This window comes from Nomascus leucogenys, chromosome 15 (assembly GCF_006542625.1).
Source record: "Nomascus leucogenys isolate Asia chromosome 15, Asia_NLE_v1, whole genome shotgun sequence".
In the NCBI taxonomy this organism is placed as follows: domain Eukaryota; kingdom Metazoa; phylum Chordata; class Mammalia; order Primates; family Hylobatidae; genus Nomascus; species Nomascus leucogenys.
This window is the reverse complement of record NC_044395.1, coordinates 23,801,155-23,825,056: the sequence shown is the minus strand read 5'-3', so window position 1 is coordinate 23,825,056 and position 23,902 is coordinate 23,801,155.

Here is a 23,902-nt window from a genome sequence, read left to right as displayed (position 1 = left end):
TCTGTTCATCCATTGATGGATACATAGGTGGTTCCATATCTTGGCTATTGTGAATAATGCTACAATGAACATGGGAGTGTATCTATCTTTTTGAAATCCTGATTTCATTTCCTTTGGATACATACCCAGAAGTGGAATTGATGGATATGGTAGTTATCTTTTTAATTTTGTGAGGATCCATCATACTGTTTTCATAATGGCTGTATCAATTTACATTTCCACCAAGAGTATGTAAGTGTTGACTTTTCTCCACACCCTCACCAACACTTGGTATCTCCTGTCTTTTTTATGATAGCCATCCTAACATATGTGAGGTGATATCTTACTGTCATTTTGACTAGCATTTCTCTGATGATTCATGATTTCTTCTAGGAGTTTTACAGTTTCAGATCTTACAGTTAAGTCTTTAATGCATTTTGAGTTAGTTTTTGTATGTGGTGTAGAGCAAGAGTCCAATTTTATTCTTTTGCATGTGGATATCCAGTTTTCCCAACATCATTTAATGAGGAGACATTTCTTTCCCCACTATATATTCTTGGTACCATTGTCAAAAACTAGTTGACCATATATACATGGATTTATGTCTATGGTCTCTTTTCCATTCCATTTGTCTATGTGTCTGTTTTTACGCTGGTACCATACTGTTTTGATTACTGTCGTTTTGCAATATTGTTTTAAATCAAGAAATAGGATGCCTCCAGCTTTATTCTTCTTTCTCATGTTGCTTTGGCTAATTAGGGTCTTTTGAGATTACACACACATTTTAGGACATTTTTTCTATTTCTGTGAAAAATGCCATTAGAATTTTTATAACGATTGCATTGATTCTGTAGATTGTTTAGGTTATATGACATTTTAACAATATTAATTCTTCCAATCCATGAACATGGGATATATTTCCATATATTTGTGTCATCTTCTATTTCTTTTTTCAATGTCTCATAGTTTTCAGTGTACAGATCTTTTATCTCCTTGATTAAATTTATTCCTAAGTATGTTATTCTTTTTATGCTGTTGTAAATGGGATGGTTTTCTTAATTTCTTTTTCAGATAGTTTATTTTTAGTGTATAGAAATGCATCTAAGTTTTAACTAGCTTCTCTACAGCCCTTCCTTACAACAGACTTAGATAGAGGTAAACAGTCAAGGATCCCGAAAAGGTGGAGAAACAGAGGGATGGAGCCCATGCTAGTTACTGCCCTGTCCAGACTACTGAAAAGTGAGGCTGGTGTGAATTAGACTAGACTGGTCCCTACTACCCTTACTCAAATCTTCTATAAGACATGTTCAGGGAATTCAAAGTTTGCGTAGATATTAGTCCAAGTCCACATAATGAGAAAGGTAAAGATGATGCCAAACATACTGACAATGCATTTGAAACCAAAGTGTGATTCATATCCCTCTATCTTGAGTTAATAATATTCCTCCCACATCGGAAGATAGGTTTGAGTCTTTCTAAGTGTCTACAAACATACTTTTTCTCTCAAAGCCATGCTCAAAATACCATTTAGAAACACATGCTTTCATCACTGCTCCTTCCAGCATCTTCTTTATTTTTTGTTAAATACTTCTACTTAGTGAATCACTTCCTTTTGGCAACGCCTATTCATGCTAATATGCAAAGGGGTCACGGGGCAGGTCTGGGGCCACTTTGCCATGCAGATTATTTAGAAGAAGCAACATGAGAGCCCTTTGGGAAATTCTCTAATGTAACTGAATCAGAAAGTAATATCCTGTTTTGTCTGCACTCTGCTCTAGTCCTCATGTGTCCTGTATAGGAATCCTGGAGTTTCTCCCTGCTGGCTGAAAAATAAACAAACCACCAGCTCCCAGCCCTACCCTAGAGCCATCCCAGGGAATTACACTGAAAACAAAGTGTAGTCAAAACTGAATCAAAAAGATAGAAACAAAGCCTTAAAGGTCTCATTAGCTGCTGATTTTACTTCTTGGAGCAGAAATTTCAATATTTCCACGTAGAATGAGCATTTATATCAAGAGTACTTGACTTCCAAACTTTTCATGTAAGAGGACCTTCTTAACTTCACATAGTTTAAAAACTCTCCAGAATACTGTCAATATCAAGCAGTTGAAAAAACACTAATAAAATGAATTAGAAATTTAGTGAGAGTTTTTAGAGGAATTTTAATTCTATTAATCATAATAGTATATTTGTTTGCCCATTGAAAAATGACAGTGCTCATACATGTGAGGCCTCTCTTTTTTGCTTAGTCTGAAGTGTAAACAGTATTACTTGGTAAGCATATTGATCATGGAAGCTTTTGCAGGAATCTTTCTTCCCACACTCCATCCCCCACAGGAGTCCTCTACCTGCAGATTGAAAATCACTGTGACTCAGAAGAAACAGCAAGCGTGCAGTGTTTTGTGTTTCTTTTACGTTTGTTCTTGTTTTGCCAAAGAACAGAATTCTCTGTGATATCTGCAGAAAACTATTGGGATTTGGTCAAAGCCCTGTAAAACTGTGCTCTGTCTGCCTTTCTTCCTTCTGCTTGAATTGGCCACAACCTCCTTAAAGGATAGGTTCCTTGAAGGCCTCTTCTATCATTTACTTCATTAGATAATCTTTTCTCAGGGTCTGTAGCTCCATGCACAATACTTAATATGAGTACCATCATTTCTTTTCCAGGAGCTAATACTACAGGAAAGACCAGGTTGTCTGGACTTTACAGAAGAAGAGACAGAGCAATGAGGCTAGAAAGGGCACCCCAGGTCATCAAGAATCCAAAATTCCATAAAGAATTTAGTCATACACTACATTAATTATTTTACCATCATATACTGAATGTATGCTATATGTCAGGTAATATGGAACAAAACTTAAAAATCTGTCCTCAAAAAGGTGAAAGACACAAGGTAGAGATGCTTTTAAGCTTCTTTGAGAGCTGTGGAAACACAGAAACCAAAATAAGTTAAACTCTGTGAAAAGCAGTAATGAAGTGTCATAGTTCAGAGAAGGGAAAATTGTCCTCCAGCCAGGTAAAATCTGGGTAGGCATACAAAGGAAGCTATTTTTGAATTGGGCCTTGAAAGACAGGGTGATTTGGACCATTCTTTAAATCCCATGCCAGGCTGGGCACAGTGGCTCACGCCTGTAATCCCAGCACTTTGGGAAGCCGAGGCGGGCGGATCACAAGGTCAGGAGATTGAGACCATCCTGGCTAACACAGCGAAACCCCGTCTCTACTAAAAATACAAAAAAAAAAAAAATTAGCCAGGCGGGTGGCGGGCGCCTGTAGTCCCAGCCACTTGGGAGGCTAAGGCAGGAGACTCCAGCCTGGGCGACAGAGCGAGACTCCATCTCAAAAAAAAAAAAAAAAAATCCCTTGCCTGCCATAATGTTTGTGGTCTGGGTCCGGAAATTAGAGTTGTGGGAAAATAGTCATTTGGCTTTCACTTAATTAAGGAAGACTTTTCAATAAAGGATGAGTGAAGGCATCTTTGAAAGAAGTCAAAAGGGAAGTGCCTATTACCAGACAATGTAATTAACATGTTTCCAGATTGTAAGGGCTAGTCCAGATTGTAGTAGATTCTACTAAGCCTGAATGAATGACTCCCAATTACAGGCTGAATTGCATCCCCCCCAAAATTCATATGTTGAAGTCCTAACCCCCAAACCTCAAATTGTGTCTGTATTTGGAGACACAGCCTTTAGAGGGGCAATTAAGTTAGAATGAGGTGATTAGTGTAGGCCCTAATCCAATGAGTGGTGTCTTTATAAGAAGAGGAAATTAGGGCATAGAGAAGAAAGACCATGGGCATACAGAGAGAAGATGGTCATCTATATGCCTAGGTCTTAAAAGAAACAAACTGACGAACCCTGCCAACACCTCGATCTTGGACTGCTGGCCTCCAGAACTGTGAGGAAATACATTTCTGTTGTTTAAGCCACTCACTCCATGGTACTTCATTATGGCAGCCCTGGCAAACAAATACATTCCTTCTGTTACATTTTCCTGTCTTAGACTCATAATGCCTCCAAGATTAGCATTTTTACTACATCCTTATGCAAAGGCCATTGACATTTTACATCTAACCCCCTCTTGCTTCATTTTTCACAATCCTTCCCTACCTGCTACCCCACCAGCAGCCTCCCCTACTTTCACACTTTACGCTTTGCACACTCTCTCACGGCACCATGCTGCTTGGAGACTTCTGCAAAGAAGGTCCGTGACCTTGTCCCTTTGTGCATGTCCTCTTCTTTGCCTCTTGTCTATTTGGGGAGTTCCTTACCACTTCTCAAAACTCCACTCAGAAGCATGACCTCTGGGTAGGCTTCCCTGTCCTCCCCTCCCCAATTCTTAATGTCTCCCTCCTCTATATTCTGAATATAATTGCATAATTGCTGTTATTGGTATTTTACTTCCTAAATAGTGAGTTTTTTTTATGAACTCTGTCTCATTCATCTCTATAGGCCCACACCTAACACACATCCTGGCATACAGCAAGTACTCAATAAATGCTTATTAAATTGAGCAAGTAATGAAACATGTCATCAAATAAATTCACATTTTAACAAATAAACTCTTAACTGGGACAGAACACAAAATGGTTCTTTTGGGTTGAAATTACAACAGTACAGCATTTATCTGCTTACCAAACACTTTTACTGCCATTAAATATATATGTTAGGGACGGAGGTGACCTTAAATCCTGGATCAAGCATCTTCATTTGCAAGGTAAGAAAATTGAGTGAAGTGAAGAAATTTATCCAAAGCCACATAACTAGTCAAGTGGAAGACACAGAACTCAGACATAGACACTGAAAGCTGACCTAGAGCTTTTCCACTTAATCCAAATTGTAGTCATTGCTTTGGACCTAGATTGAATCCAAGCTCCTCCGTGGATCTCTTCTGATTGTTTGTATCCATGCTAATGCTCTTCTTCTCTGGAATTGCTATTGGCTCAACTTACATTGGCTATTGATCTTGCTGCCTCATGTAATGTTCCATAACTCTGTCCTCAGAACAGGTTTTGAAATCAGAAATACTGAGATCCAAATCCCACCTCTTCTCTCTCTCTCTCTCCCTCAGACACACACACACACACACGCACACACACACACACACATACACTAGTACAATGACCAAAAATAAACTGGGGTGGGTGCTGCCATGGGTATGAAGATTTCTGGTACTTTCGTAGGCAGGATTACATCTCTAGGGCTGTAGAATGAGTGATTCAATACAGGGAAGAAGGAGCCTTGGCCCAGGATGTAGCAGATGAGTCCTTTAGAGGAGGTTGCTTGTGGCCAGAAATCCTAGAACGGTCACACGTATAAGAAAATGTGGACCCTATCTCTTATGAATACCGGGGAGAGGCACTCACCTGAAGCAAATTTACATTCTCGCTATTTCCCCTGGTGAGCATTCAAATATAATCCAGTTCTAGATGTGCCACAATGGACACAGGGTAGGGAAGACTTGTTTTGTCATTCCTGCCTCTCGTTGGCTGCTGTGCCAGATTACTTGGTGCTGGCTTATGCTAGATAGAACACTCCAAAAGTCACCTGTAGTATGTCATGGCCAGCAGAGCATTGGCAAACTGAGGCCACGCTGTGACAGCCACTAGGGCCATATGGCTTGCTGATGGCCATGAAGCTTCATCTTTGATGGAGGTCATCCCTGAGACCAAGCTACCAGAATGCTGAGCCTGGAAGCAAATAGAAACCTGAATAGGTCCTAGTCTTTGTGCTTAAAATACACTTGCAAGAAAAAGAACTGAGGGAAGAAAACTCTAAATGTCCTAAACAGTATAAGGTGATAGCTCATGCCATAAGATCACTGACTAGAAGATGTATCAGGAGCCATCCGATTTCACACAACTGAGGCCAGAATCAGCTTTTTTTTTTTTTGTAAGATGGATTCTCCCTCTGTCGCCCAGGCTGGAGTGCAGTGGCGCAATCCCAGCTCACTGCAAGCTCCGCCTCCGGGGTTCACGCCATTCTCCTGCCTCAGCCTCCTTAGTAGCTGGGACTACAGGGACCCGCCACCATGCCCAGCTAGTTTTTTTTGTTTTCTTTTGTTTTGTTTTGTATTTTTAGTAGAGACAAGGTTTTACTGTGTTAGCCAGGATGGTCTCAATCTCCTGACCTCGTGATCCGCCCGCCTCAGCCTCCCAAAGTGCTGGGATTACAGGCGTGAGCCACCGCGCCCGGCCCAGAATCAGCTTTGAAGTTACGCCACAAGAGTGAAGAACAAAACAGCCTAGAAGAAAAACATGGATGATATTTCTCACGTTTAGAAAAACTAAACTATTTTTAAAAGAAGCTGAAGTAGGAAAAAAAGAATGAATGAAATGCACAAACAAAAATAGTTAAACATTCTAAAGAAAGTGTGCAAAATATTCTCCTGAAGAAAAATGTCAGATCAAGTCCCTAACTGGACACCTACTAAAGAAAGTAGATCTAGCATAGATAATGGCCACTGGGAGCTGAACAGAAAGAGAGAGTCCAATTGGAGACCATTAAAATCATCATTCAAAAAAGGGCTCTGAAGAAACTGATTCATATTCCCAAGCTAAATCATTCCTTATAAACCCGTGAAGAAGAAAGTAACCAAATATATATTGCATTTGATGAACAAGACCAAAAAAAAAATAACTTAAGGATTATATCAAAACTCTCTAGAGGAAGAATGCTTCTTGGGAACCAAATCATGCAAAGATTGAAAGATTAGAAAGCTTAAATTTAAAATAATGACTGAACCCTAACACAGAAATGAAAATAAATCCTCACAGGTAGAAGGAAAAGACAATTTAAAGATAAAGGAGAAATGTCCCTGCAGATGAAAGCATGATCCATGCCCCTGAGTACCTGGATACCTACTGAAAATGAGACAATGCTAGGGGAAGGAATGAAGAGACCTCACGTGTCCTTTGAAAAACCAGACTATTGCTATTGATAACAAAGCTCAAAATACGTGGTTAGTAATTCAGACTCCAACAACCTGGGAGAAGAAGGTGCACATGCCGGACCAAAATTAACTGAAGCAGATGTTACATCTGAGCTTTCAGGAAGGGTATTCCAAGTTTTGGTAATCCAGCTACATCATTTGGGCAGCTTGTGAAGACCAAGGAATCTTTTGGATGATTAGATTACCAATGGCAGAAGCCATGTTCAACTTAAATGGCCCAGGAATCCAGGATCCAAAGCACCGAGTGTGGACCAGATGTCCCCTCCATAGTATCCAGATCCCAGGATGATAATCGCTTCATAATCCTAAGCCAATTTTTCCTCTAGATGGCTAAGATAGAGTTTACCTTATTGTTCACAATGTCAGTTATCTCTCTAGACCAGCCTAACTCACAAGTTTTAACATACTTTCATGGAGAATAAGCTCCAACATTCTCAAAAGTGAAGATCAGTAGAAAGGATATTGACATGCTCTTGGAAGTTTATGTCCTCAGGTCCTTTTCTCCCACCTGAAAATGGAGCAGCTAGCCCAGGCTTCCTTCTTTTATCTCAGTATCCAGGCAGGTGTCCCACATTGGAAATGGATTTATGGGCCAAGTTCAAGAGAGAAATCTTCTGTTCCTCCCTCTACTCCAACAAACCCATATAAAGCCCCTTCAAATTACCTTCCACCCAGGGGATAGTTGGACCATTCTATTCCAGTTGCACTGTAATGGAATGCATCTATCCCTCAAGGAGATGTCCTTGTCATACTTGTCCAGTGAATGTTATCCCCACCACTGCTTTGGAAAGAAAGTGAAAAACGGTGGTGCTGATTTCACCTTCAAGTGAACCTTCTTACAGAGATCTAAAAAGAGGAAAAGTTTCTATTTTCTAGGTCATTTTGAATGCTTCCCTTTTTAGTTAAGCTGCTTTTGTTTAAATATTGTACATCTAGTCAAACTGAAGCTCGGTAGAAGTATAAATCTTAGGGTTGTATTTCTGAGTGAATGTGACTTATAAATTAGGATCTTATGAATAAATTATTTTAGTTTATTAGTCTTAAGAATAAATTATTTATTAGTTTATAGGTAATGTATTGTATTTTGGTTTGATTAATCAGTCTACCTATTAGTTTGCAGGTAATATATGGTATTTTGGTTTGATTAATCAGACTTATAAATTAGGATCTTATGAATACAATATTTTAGTTTATTAGTATTAATAATTTAGTTTATTAGTTTATAGGTAATGTATTTTGGTTTGATTACAGTCTACTCAAATAGGCAGTAATAGCCATTTTGCATGGGCAGTTCATCAACTGGATACATTTGAAATTTTCTTTTCTTTTTTTTTTTTTTGAGACAGAGTCTCACTCTGTCACCAGGCTGGAGTGCAGTGGTGCAATCTCGGCTCACTGCAACCTCCGCCTCCCGGGTTCAAGCAATTCTCCTACCTCAGCCTCCCAAGTAGCTGGGACTACAGGCATGTGCCACCATGCCCAGCTAACTTTTTGTATTTTTTTAGTAGAGATGGGGTTTCACCATGTTAACCAGGATGGTCTCGATCTCCTGACTTCATGATCCACCCGCCTCGTCCTGCCAAAATGCTGGGATTACAGGCGTGAGCCACTGTGCCCGGCCATACATCTGAAATTTTAAAGACTATTTCTATTTACTAAGATCTGTATTTACCATAGTTATGAAAAAAGTGAAAGTAACTCAATATTTACATTTTTATTAATTTTAAATAAACAAATATTAGTTCTATCCTTCTCCTTTAATGACGGCTTGAAGGGAGAACAGAGATGAGAGCTGATATTTCCTTAATGTCTTCAGCACACATACTTTTCATGGTGGGCACTAGATCCTCAAACACTATTGAATACAAATGTGAATAAATTGATCAATGAGTTTTTTTTTAAAAAAAAGTTCTTGTTTTTAATCTCCTTATCTAATTTTACATCTATCATAAAATATTTTTCTAAGTTACTAAGTCAACCATTCTGAAATGTAGCACTTAGCATTTCCTGGTGGATTTATAGACAAGACCAGTCTTCATTCTGGGTTTCCCACTCTCAAACTTTGCTGCTGAATGTGTTTGATGGTTAACACTATCCATTGTAAGACTGCTGAGTATAATTCCAGTGTTAATAATTATGAGCTAGCATTTAATGAATGTCAGTACCAGACACTGAGTGCCAGACACCATGCTAACCATCTTCAATGTATTATTTTCTTTGATTTATCATGAGATCTAGAAGGTATGTTCTCTTATTTTCGTCTTCTTAATTTTAACGTACAAAGAAGTTAAATTATTCACTGGCAAGTAAATAGCCATGTTTTGAACTCAGATCTCTCTCGCTCTCTCTCTCTCTCTCACACTCTCTAAAGTTTAAGCTATTACTTATTATGCCATACCCACCTCATTAATGAGGCAAAATGCACATTTACAAAATATACTGTCCTGTGTATATAAACGTGTGTGTGTGTGTGTGTGTGTGTGTGTGTGTGTGTGTGCTATCAGTCTAATTATTTAATAGCACTTTTAGCCTTGGGCCAAGCCATTTTAACGTCTTTGCCTAAGCTGCACTGTGACCCATGGTCTATGCCCATTTTTGGGGATGCATGTAATCCTGCCCTATAAATCTCAATGATAACATTAATTCAAACACTGAGTTCTTCAATAGGGATCACCAGCTTGTCTAACCCTAAGAGCTATACCGTTTAAGAAAATTGCCAAACCCCATTACCAAGGATGTCTGCTTATCTAAAGTTATTATGGATTAACCCTGGAAGATATTCAAGAAATTTTTACCAAGATTCTGTAGAAAAACAATGAATCAATGCTGAGTGTCTCTTAAGGGCATCATAAATTTTAATGTGTGGCGAGTTTCAATATTACATTTTTACTTAATCCTGTACCAGATAAGAAGTTCCAGATGAATTTCCAGGTGTTATTTCAGGAAAGTCTAAGAAAACTTTCTGAAGTGTTTTTTACGTTTTCCCTCAGCATTAGGTACTACATATAGTACATAATGTTGTTTACAAACTTAATTATTACTGTATAGTTTTCATTGCTGATTAAGATTTCTCTGCAAGTATTGGGTTTCAGAATTTAGATAAAGAATCAATTAATCTTGAAATAGAAAAATGGCAAATCATAGGTGACATCAGTAGTTTTCAGTTTTCTCTAATTAATTTTTCTTTTCCAAGAGCCAACTACTAACAATCCAGGAGTCTACAACTTCATAGCCAGGCACTTTCTTAAATGAAATCAATTCCTGGCCTCAAGCTTGGTGGATAATAAAATGTCCAAAGCAGCACATTCAAAAAAGAGATTTGAAAAAAGGAAGGAGCTGGAATCTCAGCAAAGCAGAACAATTTGTTTCTAAGAATTGATCGTCGACTGCTACAAACAGGAAATGAGTATTGGAGTCCAATGCTTTGGAAATCCACAGCAAGCTCAGCTCTTCTGAATGGGCTATGGATTGAATCTTACAGATCAAATTAATCTTTCTAGAAATCTTGAGTGTAAGAGAGATTTTAACTAATGCTAAAGTAGCACAAAATTAGCACTGTAAGTTCTGCCTAGATTAATTCTTTCTTAAACACATTGTTGTATAAGATCCAGGAAATCGACTGCCTAGACAGTATCGACATGTGGCTGTAGCCTGAGGCTGAATCTCTGGGTACAAGTACTTGTCCTCTTTCCCAGTGCTGGAGGGAGGCAGGCCCTGAACAGTGACGGAGAGACTGCCCAGTCATGCAGATTCAAGGGTGGTGAGTTCATCATAAAGAGACTAGGGAGACAGCAAAACTGATGCCATGCTGAAGGATTGATTACCCTAGTCTGTTGCATAGATGTGGGTAGAAGACCCCAGCTGTCTTTTTGTTTCTATCCTGGCCTGCTGAAATCTCTTCATCTAAGTGTTCCTACTCATTCCCTAGAAAAACAGACAAGATGCAGCAAAATTAAGAAACATGGGGAAATTGAAAACATTCCAGAAATTTTCATAAGTTAAACTCTTTTTTAAAATTCTCAACTTCTATTTTGAAAGGATGCTCAAAATAGAGAAATAAGTGCATTGTTCATTGGAGACCATGGCTCTTTCAGAACATTTTAAATGACAGTCTTCAGATCCACTTATAAATATTAAGCACATAGCTGTTGGGAGGTAATTCTCCATGGGTCTCTTGCATATCTGCACATCTTGCAAGCAGAGGTATTAACTATTAATATCCTTTGTTCTGGACTATCCTTCAAAGGGAATGTGTACAGCAAACAGTCTTGGACAACTGTCTCTTTCCAAAGCAAAGTGCAAGCATGATTACTGCTCATTATAAAAGATATGGCATTATCTCCAGGTTCATCTCCTGAAATGAAACCAACTACATGTGCAGACATTCATCAGGTCCTATCAGCATTATCTCCGCGGGACTTGAGCAAGAGGAACTGACGCACATATACTCATGTTCATGCCACTTGCTGTGCCATGTCTGTGAAGTCCTTCATCTCTAACTTAGAAGTTTCGTGCCTTCTACCAACATCCGTGAAAATGACAGGCTAACTTGTTAGGCTTGTGAGCAGGGTAAAATTGCAGACCTTTCACTGTCCTTGACAATAATACAGGGGCTGGCACACAGAAATAGCATAATACATGTTAGTGCTCTCACTTAGACCATGGTCTCTGCTATTTCTAGAGTCCACTTCCTAATCAGCCTCCCAGTGTGGTCCTTTCCTCTCCTTCCTACTCCGCAGGCTGGTCCTTTTGGTCATTCTAGCTAGGGAAGGCATCTGCTTCTTTGATCCCTAAAATTCCCTCCACTCTGCGGGATTTCCTGCCCTCCTTGGGTTTCTCAGGTTTCACCTATTAGAATTCCTATCATCATGTTAGTACCATCCATATCTGGTCCCTGAAGAATCTTTCTTCTTATTTTTAGATTCTCTACCCTCCAGGTGACCCCTTCCTTCTGTCTCTAGATCCAGGGGGATTTTTTTTTTTTTCTGAGACGGAGTCTCGCTCTGTTGCCCAGGCTGGAGTGCAGTGGCACGATCTCGGCTCACTGCAAGCTCTGCCTTCCGGATTCACGCCATTCTCCTGCCTCAGCCTCCTGAGTAGCTGGGACTTAGGCGCCCGCCACCATGCCCAGCTAATTTTTTTTTTTTTTTTTTGTATTTTTAGTAGAAACATGGTTTCACTATGTTAGCCAGGATGGTCTCGATCTCCTGACCTCGTGATCCGCCCGCCTCAGCCTCCCAAAGTGTTGGGATTACAGGCGTGCGCCACTGTGCCCGGCCGGGAATTTTTTATTTAGCCATTCCCCAGCACCCCTCTGCACCATGACATCAGTGCCCCTTCCTGAGACTCTGAGGCTATTCTCCCCAGGCTACCGCTTACATGAAACCCTGTCCCTTCACCCCTTCTTTCTTTGTGCTTTGTATAATTTGTTTACTACTGTGTCTGTCTCTCCCATTAACCGGTAAGCATTTTGAAGAACAGGATGTCATATTCCTTTTTACATACGCTGATAGACTAATGCTCTTGCAGATAATAGACAGTCACCTGTTAAAATTAACCATCATTCTGCATATAAAAGTAGTGCAGGCATACAAAATCATTAATGTCTTATTTTTCACACTGTTCACAGGGAAAGAAGAGGGTCATTGTGTCACATGGACCATTTCCTCCCCCTGATTCCTCTGACCTCACCATTGCTGTTTCTGAGCACCCTACTGCAGATGACTCCTTTGGTAAGTGCTAGAAAAGATAGCATCACGACCTACATTCTGTGCTGAAGAAGACAGGAGTAAGAGAAGAGCTACCAGAGGTAATTCCTAGGGGTCTTGAAGATCTAAGTGACAGTGAAGGAAGTGCATTGTTCATTGGAGAAAAGTTAGTCAAGGTTATTTCGGATGCTTCAAAACATGACATGGGTGGGTATGCACATAGCGGGTATGCACATAGCAGGTATGCAGAATCTGAAGAATGGAGAGGGCTTTAGGGTCTTGTTAATTTCTGTAAGGCAAATACAATAGGGAGGGAATGACTACAGAAAAGGAAGGCCTTATTTTAATTTGGCTTTTAGAAAGTTTCTCTAGGCTGGGCGTGGTGGCTCACACCTGTAATTTCAGCACTTTGGGAGGCTGAGGCAGGTGGATCACCTGAGGTCAGGAGTTTGAGGCCAGCCTGGCCAACATGGCAAAACCCTGTTTCTACTGAAAATACAAAAAATTAGCCAGGCATGATGGCATGTGCCTGTAATCCCAGCTACTCAGGAGACTGAGGCAGGAGAATCACTTGAACCCGGAGGCGGAGGGTGCAGTGAGCCGAGACTGTGCCATTGCACTTACTGCACTCCAGTCTGGGCAACAAGAGCAAAACTCTGTCTCAAAAAAAAAAATAAATAAAGTTTATCTAGGGTGCTGCCCTTGAGGCAAGCAGAAAAATGACCTTGAAGTGGGAGGATCTCTTAGTAAACCCAAATATCTTATTCTACCCTCCACTCTGTCCCTTTACCCCACTCCTGGCTGTCAAAATGAAGGTTTCTCCAGGCCCACCAAGTCCAGAACTGCTCTTCTGCACTTTCTCTCTATGAAGAGGAGAGGACATAAGGCCTGGGGAGAACAGCTGCTTCTTTCATCGCACTCCTTGCCACATGCTGGAGATGAAGACACGGGGCGTGCACAGCATCTTCATTTTATTTTCTGATGTGCCTGGCACAAATGCCAAAGACAGCTACAAGTAATTGCTCTCTAAGCTCCAGTGAACTAGAACATCTTCATTTAAGTCATGCATAGCCTGGAATTTTTTTTAAAGGAGAGAAAGATGACTTTATGTGGCAGTTGCTAAGCAGCCAGGCTCTCGGGAGCTCGACACACATGCAGCTTTGCAAAATCTCAGCAGCAACCACACTGTCCTCTTTAAAAAGCTCTCCTTAGGCAAACCTTGCAATTTTCACTACATCCCAAAATGTAAGCTGCTCTTGTTGTTTGTTTTTAACTACTCACCACTCCCACACCCCATGAACTAGTAATAAAACTGGGAGATGATTGTGATAACAAAATATCCTGCCTCACTGAGGGCCTTGAGGCAGCCTAATCTTTGGGCAGAACTCCAGTGAAAGTACTGGAAGAAATGAGATTTCATAGTGGTTCATTTATTGCTTTACATGTACATGGGTGGGGGGAAATGAAAAATACAGAGAAGTACAGAGCAATAAATAAAAATTATAAAAATCTCAAGGTTCAGAACACTCAAGGGTAATTTGTGTGATATTTCCTTCTATAACCATACACAACAAAACAGGGATCATTACATGAATTTAACACAATGTGTACAAAATAGTAGGCATATTTACTCAATAAATAATTTTAATGAGTGGATGAGCACATTCCATTTTATGTAAATTTTTCAGTGAATATTGCAGTATCTCATATTATTAAAGATTTTTCATGCTCAATTAATATTTCATCACACATATGTATTATAAATCTTTTGTCTATTTTTATCTGTTCTATCATTATTAGATACTTAATTTTTCCCTAATTTTTAGCTAGTTTAAGCAGTGGTGTTATAAAGTCTTTTTAACCTGATTTTATTTTCATAAATAATCTTTTTTAAATTTACATAATTTATTTTTCAGATTTCTTTAGGATAGATTCCTAGAGGTAGAATTATTTGACTAAAAGGTATGAATTCTGCTAAATTTCTCAATAGTTACTGTCAAAGTGCTTTCAAAAATATCGGTAATAATTTATATTCCCAGCAGAGGTTATGTGAGTTCTTGTCTCACTGCAGCTTTATTAGCATAGTTTACTGTCATGCTTTTAACTCTGTCAATTTCATTGACATTTTATTCCATAAAAATTAATTTATTGTTATATATACATGTTATATATTTTGATTTGATATTAAATATTTTTTCACACTTTCATGGCCACTTCCATTTATTCTCTTGTGAACTGTGAATTTACTGGCCTTTGCTGGTTGCTTTTTTCTACTAGGGAGAGGAATACACAAAGGCATGAACACCAGGAGACAGGGGTCATGGAGCCACCTTTCAGGCTTTCACAGCCCTCTAAACATCAGTTTAGGACTCTTAGGCTCACTAACTCCTGAGCATAAAAGTACTGACATTTAAAAGGCCAAGAGGAAGGATTTGTTTTCAGAGAGCTGTTAAAGTGTTTTGTGTCTCCCATTCTACACCCCTCTGGAGGGGCCAGGACAGAAGGGTTTCCCCTCATCATCAGGCAAGGGAGAGTGAGGGCTGGAGAGTGAGGGCTCCAGGAACACCACTCAAAGAGCATGGTATGCATCCTCTGGAATTTGGGGAGCACAGGTTATGAAGAGCTGAGCCTAGGAGCTGCCAGGGGAGACTGATGAGCGGAAGAGTGAGGGCCACCCTCAGCTTAACCACACCCCTCCTGCATGGGAAGGACGGAGTATCTCACTGATGGAACGGGGACCACGCAGAGGTGGTCTGACTCCTGCATAAGATGACTGCTGGGACAGGCGATGTGCAGCCGCTGGAAGAGCTGCCCGCCAGATGCCCAGGGGCTAAGGGAGGAATCAGAGGTAGCTGGCAGAGGGACACCACGGCACATGTGAAGAACCCACCATCTATATTTTTATGTTTACTTATGCTTAAGAATATACACTGAATTACTTGTGAAGAATGCATTTGAAGCCATTTTAAATGTGCTTTTATTTGTAAGACATTACTTATTAAGAAATTGGTTATTAGGCTTACTGTTCTAATCTAGTGGTAAAGGTATTTTAAGAATTTGCAAGTACTTTAGATTTTCAAAACTGAATAAGAGAGAAAATTGTATAACCATCCTGCTGTTCCTTTAGTGTAACACAATAAAACTCTGAAATTAAAAAAAAAAAAAAAGAACCACCCCTCTGAGAGCTCCAAATGGTGGTCCTTCCAAAAACCCAGGAGAGTCCCTTCTGAGAGAAAGAATCAGCATTGGAGACAAAGACTCATCAGCACACCCAGAGGGCACCCTCTAGTAATCATCACTGTACTGGTGGGCAAGACCTTTCCTGTCCCCCGTCTCTCCTTCACCCCTCTCTTTAAGGAGCCAGAGTATGCAGTAAATTGAATAGAGGCTGTTCCCTAACAGCTAAGAAGCCTAGAGCATTCTTTGCCCTTATTGATGCAGAATTTTTGTTCCTTAGTTCAACTAAAACAGGTTCTTGTGTAGGCACAGCGGACACACTGAAGGGTGAGGAGAGCAGAATTTATTGGGCAAAAAGGAAAAAAGAAAAAGAAAAAGCTAAGTGAGGGGGAGTGCTGCCAATGAGCCCCACCTCACGCGTTGATTACTAGGCCACGATACAGGAGCTGAAGAGGCCAGGTTCCTGCCCCCTTCACAAGCCGAGAGGTTCCCATGGCTTCAGCCTGTTCCCCTAGTGCGCATGTGGACATTATTCAGAAAGAATCAGTCAGGAAAGGGTGGGAGATTCTCTGGGGACACCCCTTATCTGCCTCCTGTATCTATCACTGTTACTGTAGCTTTCTGGTCCTCGTTGAGGGAGGAAGGAAAATACAACTTTAAATCAAACTTACAGTTTTAATTTTAAAGTACACTGGATATTACAACCACAAAATTAGAGTGTTTTCTTATCATTAAAGTGACCAAAATGCATTTTTAAAAATCTAAATGGAAATCTTAAAACCTTTCCATATTTTCAACAAGGGATAAGAAAGAAATATGGTCAAGGGTTAGCAGTGAGAAAGAACAAGGTTATCTTATCCTGATACTCTACCAAGTTGAACTCAGTCGAATATCTTGTAGAAGGATATCAAACATTTCTCTGTTTTAAAAAATATTTTTCTTAGGTATTCTAATCTGTTTCTTTTTATAGATGAACTTTAAATTTCTAAAAAAAAATCCTAATTAAGGTTTTTATTAGAGCAGGCCGGGACTTAATTTGGAGAGATTTTTCTCTCTAGAACATACATTCTGGAATATGGTACCTCTCTTTTTATTCAATTATTTTTGGATTTCCCAGTAAAGTTTAACAATCGTCATCTTCACTACATCCTATACATTTATTATTGGGTTTAATCCTCTAAATTTTGTGGTTTGTTTTTATCAATGTTTTTTGTCATTGCTACTAGAAATAGAATATTTTTCTTTCAGGTCTTGACACTGGCTATTGAGTTTTAAATTAAATGTAGCAATCTGTATACTTATATTTTAACTAACCACGTTAGTATGTTTTATTAATTTTGAAAATGTTTTATTTCATTATCTTATATTCCCTAGGTCTGTAGTTAAACCATCTGCAAATAATGGTACATGTGTCTCATTTTATAGCTTTCACTTCTGCATTGTATTTTACTGCATTGTTAAAAATCATAAAAAATTATCAGTGGTGATATAAATCAGGTAGTCCCTATACTTGATTTAAACTGGAATTTTTTTTAGTGTTTCGACATTGAGAATGACGTTGGCTATTGTCTTTAGACAGATGTCCTTTGTGTGTTAAGGAAATAAAATGTTATTCTTAGTTTTATAAAAATAACATCAAAAATGGGTATCTGTTTCGTTAAAAGCCATCACATAAAGATATTTTAATACCTCAAATACCAACTGTTTTGAGTGTCTAGGCATAATTTAAACTTCATATTATAAATTTTGTCTGTATGCTTATGTTTTGCCTATAATAGAGATATAAAACATTGTTACCTCTTACAGATTTTTAAAGCCCCATAAAAAACTAATCAATTAACTAACAGGAGTATCAATCACGAGAATTATATATATGTTCAATTTTCAGCATAGGAGAAATGAGAGATTTTTTGAAGAATTATCTAATCAAGATAATAGCAGCTAACATTTTAATCACTTGTAAACATTTAGGAAATAATGAGGTAATCACCAGGAGACAAAATATGGTTCTCTGAGAATAACACATACCAAATGAACCAATCTAATTTTCTTTTTTTCATAAAGTTATTAAATGAGAGGAATTCAGCAAACAGATTGAACCAGGATGTCACAAATTCATTTATTTGGTAAAGTCTCTCATGATGTCCTTCCAGGTAAAATATTGAAATGTAGATGGTAGCATAGAATTGGGGCTATTTGAAGTTACAGTATAAAAGTGGTTCTGTGTTCTGAGGAGAAATTAATCAGGAGAGGCTCTTAATTCTTTCTATAAATACTTTTATCAGTAATCAGGATGAAGGCCTGCACATCAAACTTCAAAATATCACAAAGCTGGAAAAGAGAAAAATCAAAAAGCCAAAAATATAAAAATTTTAAGTGATCCTAATAGCTTGAAACATGAGGCAAAATTAAAAAAAAAAAACTTAATATAGTAAGTGAGGTCTTACATAAATCTATCACACAAGTATAGGATGAGGTGACTTTACTGGCTTGGCATCTGTTCACATCAACACTATGAAAAAAATGTATTCTAAATGTCTTAAAATATGAGACTTCTGGTCAATATAGAGTGGCCTGACATGGGTGTCCTAGGGTGGTTCCCCAGGAAGCAAACTGATGTGGAGGTTAGTAGACAAGGTGTTTCCCAGGGGAGTCCTGGGAATCAACCTCCCCGAAAGGGTGGGAAGGAAGTAGGAACAGGCAAAGAGGGAAATCACGCCGCGATACAGGTTCAGGGACTGCCATGATCAAACTCATGGCGAGCTTGAGAACTAGAATGATTCTTCAGAATTGTCCTGAGTTGGGCCAACATGGCCTGGCCTTTATGCTCTTGCATTAATCAGTCACTAGATACAGGCTGCCTAGGGAAAGAAAGGAGCATGACCTTGGACAAGGGGGCTCCCTGCAGCTGAGGTAATCCCTGAAGGGGCCGACAGCTGAGCACTATCTACAGACAGCACTGCCAGCAGCTGGGTCAACAAATCCTTCAGTGGAGGGGTTTCTAGGCCATGCATCACAGTGTTCACCACAGTGGGGAACCCCAGTGCCTGCTCCAAACCCATTGAAATGCTGAGGGGAATATATTTTTTAAGATGTTTTTAATATATGGTTAAGCATAAAAAAGCAAGAAAGATGCCAAAAATAAAAAAAGAACGGACAAGCAAGGCACAAGAACCAGACACATGCCTGAAAATAATATGGTTTCAAGTCCATTGAGAAGGAAATTAAGACTTTAGGCTGTATTCCCAGTCATCCACCAGAAACGAGAACCCCAAACTCATGCCACTTGTGAGTGTGTGGTCCACATTTTTACTAGCCTGAAGGTGAGACAACCCTAAAATGAGATAGCAACATAAAAATGGATCTAAAACTGGTTCTATGTAAAAAACTTCAGCCGAGGAAAAATTCAAAAACACCCCATGGGATTTTCCCACCCCTAGTGCACCTGAGACTCCCATGATAAAAACACCAGATGAAGATGATCTCACACATGCAATGAGGAGGATGGAAGGGATAACTTCCAAATGCCACAATCTACAGAACTTAGACCATTCTGAAAGAGACAAAAATATAATATGTTTAAAATATTCAAGGACATAAAGGAAGAATTAAGATCCAAAAAGCAAATAAACTGGGGAAAATCACAAATTGAAATTCTAGAAATTGAAAGTACAGACACTGAAATTTTCAAAATGTATTAAACTGGAAAACTGATATGCAGACATTACTTGGGACGCAGCCCAGCAAGATAAATGAATGGAAAATATGAAAGTGTCTGGTATGTTCAATAAATCTTGTAAGATATTTAAAAATCCTTTTCATCCATTAAATATTTATTGAATACCTACAATGTGCCAGGCAGTGTGCTAGACATTGGGAACACAATAATGACCAAGAAAGAGGAACATTTACTCAAAAATTTTATGTTGTCTTCTCCGAAATGCAATTGACACTTTTCCAAGCCATGACATCTACAAAATTCGGTGAGTAAATGCAATGATAAAAAGTAAGAACTATCTGATAGTCTTGGGTGATGCTGACATGATGAGAAAAAAAATTGTCCCACTGTGCTTTTACTGGTTAACTATATCTGGAGTAAATGTGATCCTTTCTGGAAACCGCAATTTAACATTGGATGTTGACAGATTAGAGTCCAGACTCAGAAAGCAAGAATATAGAATAGCCTGGATCATATGTCATTTAAGAAAGAGTTGATGTGTGTTCTACCCAGGAAAGAAGAAAATAAGTGGGTACAAAACCCTCTAATACTTTTCAACGTAAAATATGATTCAGCCCAAGGCTTCTGTGTCAGATATTAACTGTTTAGCTCTTTCTTCCCTGCCACACAGTTAGACTATCTTTCCCAGCTTTCCCACTAGTCAGATGAGGTCATATGACTGAGTTCTAGCCAATGGAATGAGACAAGAAGTGCTGTCTGCCGCTTCTAAACCTGGATGGACCTTATGAGCTTCACACATGCATTTATATCTTTTTCACCATCTGCCAACTTAGTGAAGAACACAATGACATTGAAAAACAGTGCTGAAGTGGGTAAAGATACAAGCTGGAAGAAGCTTTGATTCCTGAGTCACTCCATGGAGGAAAGCTTCCATCAGCCAGGTATAGTTACTTTGGACAGGACTGAGGAATACACTTTTATCCTATGTTAGCAATTACACATTTTTTTAATAATAGCTAACATTACCTTAATGAATACAGTTTCTTTTTCTTTTTCTTTTTTTCAGAGACAGGGTCATGCTCTGACATCCAGAGTAGAGTGCAGTGATACAATCACAGCTCACTGAAGCCTCGATCTTCTGGGATCAAGTAATCCCACCTCAGCCACCAGAGTAGCTGGGACTAAAGGTGCATGCAGTCATGCCCGGCTAATTTTTTTTATTTTTAGTACAGATGGGGTCTCACAATGTTGTCCAGGCTTGAATTCCTGGACTTAACCAATCGTCCTGCATCAGCCTCCCAAAGTGCTGGGATTACAGGCATGAGCCACTGTGCTTGGCCTAATATAGTTTATTTAAACAGGATTTCTCATCCAATTTTCACACCCAATTCCTGCCTAATTCATTCTAATAGAATTCTATTTAACCTCAATTCTATTTCTCCTAGGGAGGCACTCCTGCAGGAGAAAAGCTATGTCCCAACCTGTAATTCTATTTGTGATAGAGGTTGGTATATCATCTTGTCACTGGTCCAGCTTCTGCCAAAAGAAAGGCATTTCTTACCCATTCGCCTTCTCCAGAAATTAATCCAGGTGTTTGCCCCTCAACCAAGCTGAGTTACTTAAGGTCTCTTTCATGCTCATGTTTATATCCTCAAAATTGTCATAGTGCTAGGTATATAGCAGTTGATTGTTGTTTGAATCAATAAAAAAAAGAGTTACAAATGTGAAGCTCTTTGAATCTTAATGAGAAAACCAAACAGCAGTATTTTACAAAAAAAGAAAAAACCCCACAGTGAGCTCCGTATACAAACATATAAAACACATTTCTATACAGGTTACCTATATCTATGCACATGTTTGTATACAAAGGAAACAGGTTGATTTCAAATCACTTATTTCGGCATATAAAACTAAGGGCTTCCTTTTCCATTCTCTTTACAAGATCAAAGCAACCTGAATGTGTAGCTATTTTTAAAATACACACAGGGTTCCCCTGAGCTAAATGGTCTCTCACTAGTAAATAAGTAATGGTAATGAGATTACTCTGGGAATAGCACATACCAGAAAATCATAGTGCTCAGGAACAACAACAAAAAAAAAAAAAACAAGCAACCAAGCCTCTCAGGAAATCTTAATCTTCTGCTACTGAACAAACACATCCGGCCAGCTCAAGGTCAAATATCTAGCAGATCCCTGACTTTTATGAACAGAAATAAAAAATGCAGGCAATGCTCAAGGATAATGCATTCTTACCTTTCTCTGAGATCTGCTCCTCGTAATCAGAAATAAGAGAATGAGAAGAAAATATGGCCCTTTTTGTTATTTTCAGAGACAAACAGAAAAAAGACAGTGCTTGCTAAATAGAAAGCATCTCATTATTATGCACCTCAACCAATGCTCCAGAAACCTAAATCCACCCCCCTTGGCTAATCTGCCTGTCTCCTGCACAGATCACATTGCATAGTAGCTATGCACTTCAACATATGCCATCTTCTCCTCATGTAAGACTCGTGAGGACAGGAATCGTTGTTGACCACACGTTTGGTGCAAGGGACCTGGCACAATCTGAGGCTTTAGTAGGTGTTTATTAAATGCTTGTCAAATAATCTTGGAATTTTCCTAAAAGTATGAGGCTCATGGTGATGAAATCTCTCCCGATTATAAGTATAGTTGGAAGAAAATAACACAAAAATAAACCACAGTCACCCACTCTCTTTTCTGACTAGAATGTAAGTTCCATGAAAACGGGAATGTTGTCTGTCTTATTCAGGGCCATGTCCCCAGCGTGCACTCAGTAAGTGCTTGTTGGGTAAGTGAATGACTTTGCTCATGTAATTCTTTCAGAAAAATTTTATTCAATAGCATAAGCCTTATCATGATGAATGTGTGACATTATCACTTCCCCAATTTCCTTTGTATGCTCATAACTTGACAGCTGGCTTCCCACATGTGTTTGCTTTCTACTGATGCTATAACAGATTCCCCAAAATTTGGCAGCTTAAAAGAACACTCCCTTATGATCTCACAGCTCCATAGGTCAGAAGTCCAGGTAGGCTCAGAGGCTCTGCTCTGAATCTCACAAGGCTGAAATCAATGTCAGCCAGGCTGGGCTCTGATCTGGAGGCTCCGGGGGAGGATCCACTTCCAGCCTCATTCAGGTGGTTGGTAGATTTCAGTTCCACATGGCTGTAGGACTCAGGTCCTCATATCCATGCTGGCTGTTGACCAGAGTCCAGCTTCTGAAGTCACCCACATTCCCTGGCTGGTAACCCCCTTCATCTGCAAAGCCAGTGAGCCAGTGAGGCTTTCTCACACTTCTGATCTCTTTGACCTCTCTTTCTGCCTCTTGTCTCCTGCTTCTGCCTTTTTCTTCTGACTTACTCTCCTGCCTTGCTCTTCTGCTTCTAAGGGTATATGTGATTACATTGGGCCTATCTGGATGATCCAAGATAATCCCTCCATTTCAAGGTCAGCTGATGAACAACCTTAGTTCATCTGCAAAATCCCTTCATAGCAGTACTGAGATTAGTGTTTGACTGAATAACCAGGAGTGAGGATTTGGGGGGATGTCTTTAGAACTCTATCTACCACACTAAGAGTGAGCAAACCAAAGACAGTGCCCAAAATGATAGCCGGTCTTTATGCAGCCCCATCTTAGAAGTGACATCCATTGTTTTTGCTGTATTCTAATTGTTAGAAGCAAGTCAATAAGCCCAGTCCACACTCAAGGACAGGGGAATACACAAGGCCTTGAATACTAGTCATCAGAGATCATTGGGGACCATATTAGAAGCCACCTACTACAGAAAGGAAAGATCATTACATCTTACCATCTGGTTTGGCTATTAAAAGCATTTATGTGATCATAATAATACAAACTAAACATTAAGCTCAGCAAAATTATCATAATGTTACACCAAGAGGGAACGGTGATAGCATAGAATAGAAAGGTGTTTGATAAAAGAAGCAAGAAGGAAGAAAGCTATGCCCTCCTAGTCAATTGAGGGAAATCAATATAAAATACCTAAAAATAGCAAATCAAGAAGTAGTAGTATGTTATTTAGAGACAGGAAGATGAAATGTCAATCATGTAAAAAAGATGAAAGTGCCTCTGGAATAGGGAAATGTCAGCAGGGGGGTGTTGCTCATAAGGGTGGCTGTTTTTTAAAATAAACCTTACAGGGTTCTTTGACTCTTTAAACCATGTATGCACACGACTTCTATTAAAATAATGGGGAAAAAAAAGAAAGGAGGGAGCAAAGGCTTTCCACAGAAAATTGTGAAATTATTTGCATGCAGTGAAAACAATGTAAAATATCTCTAGCTGAGATTGGAAAACATTGGCCCAAGAAACACAAAATAGGATGCAGATAATGAAGACAGATGCAGTGAGACAATGCAGTGAAACAG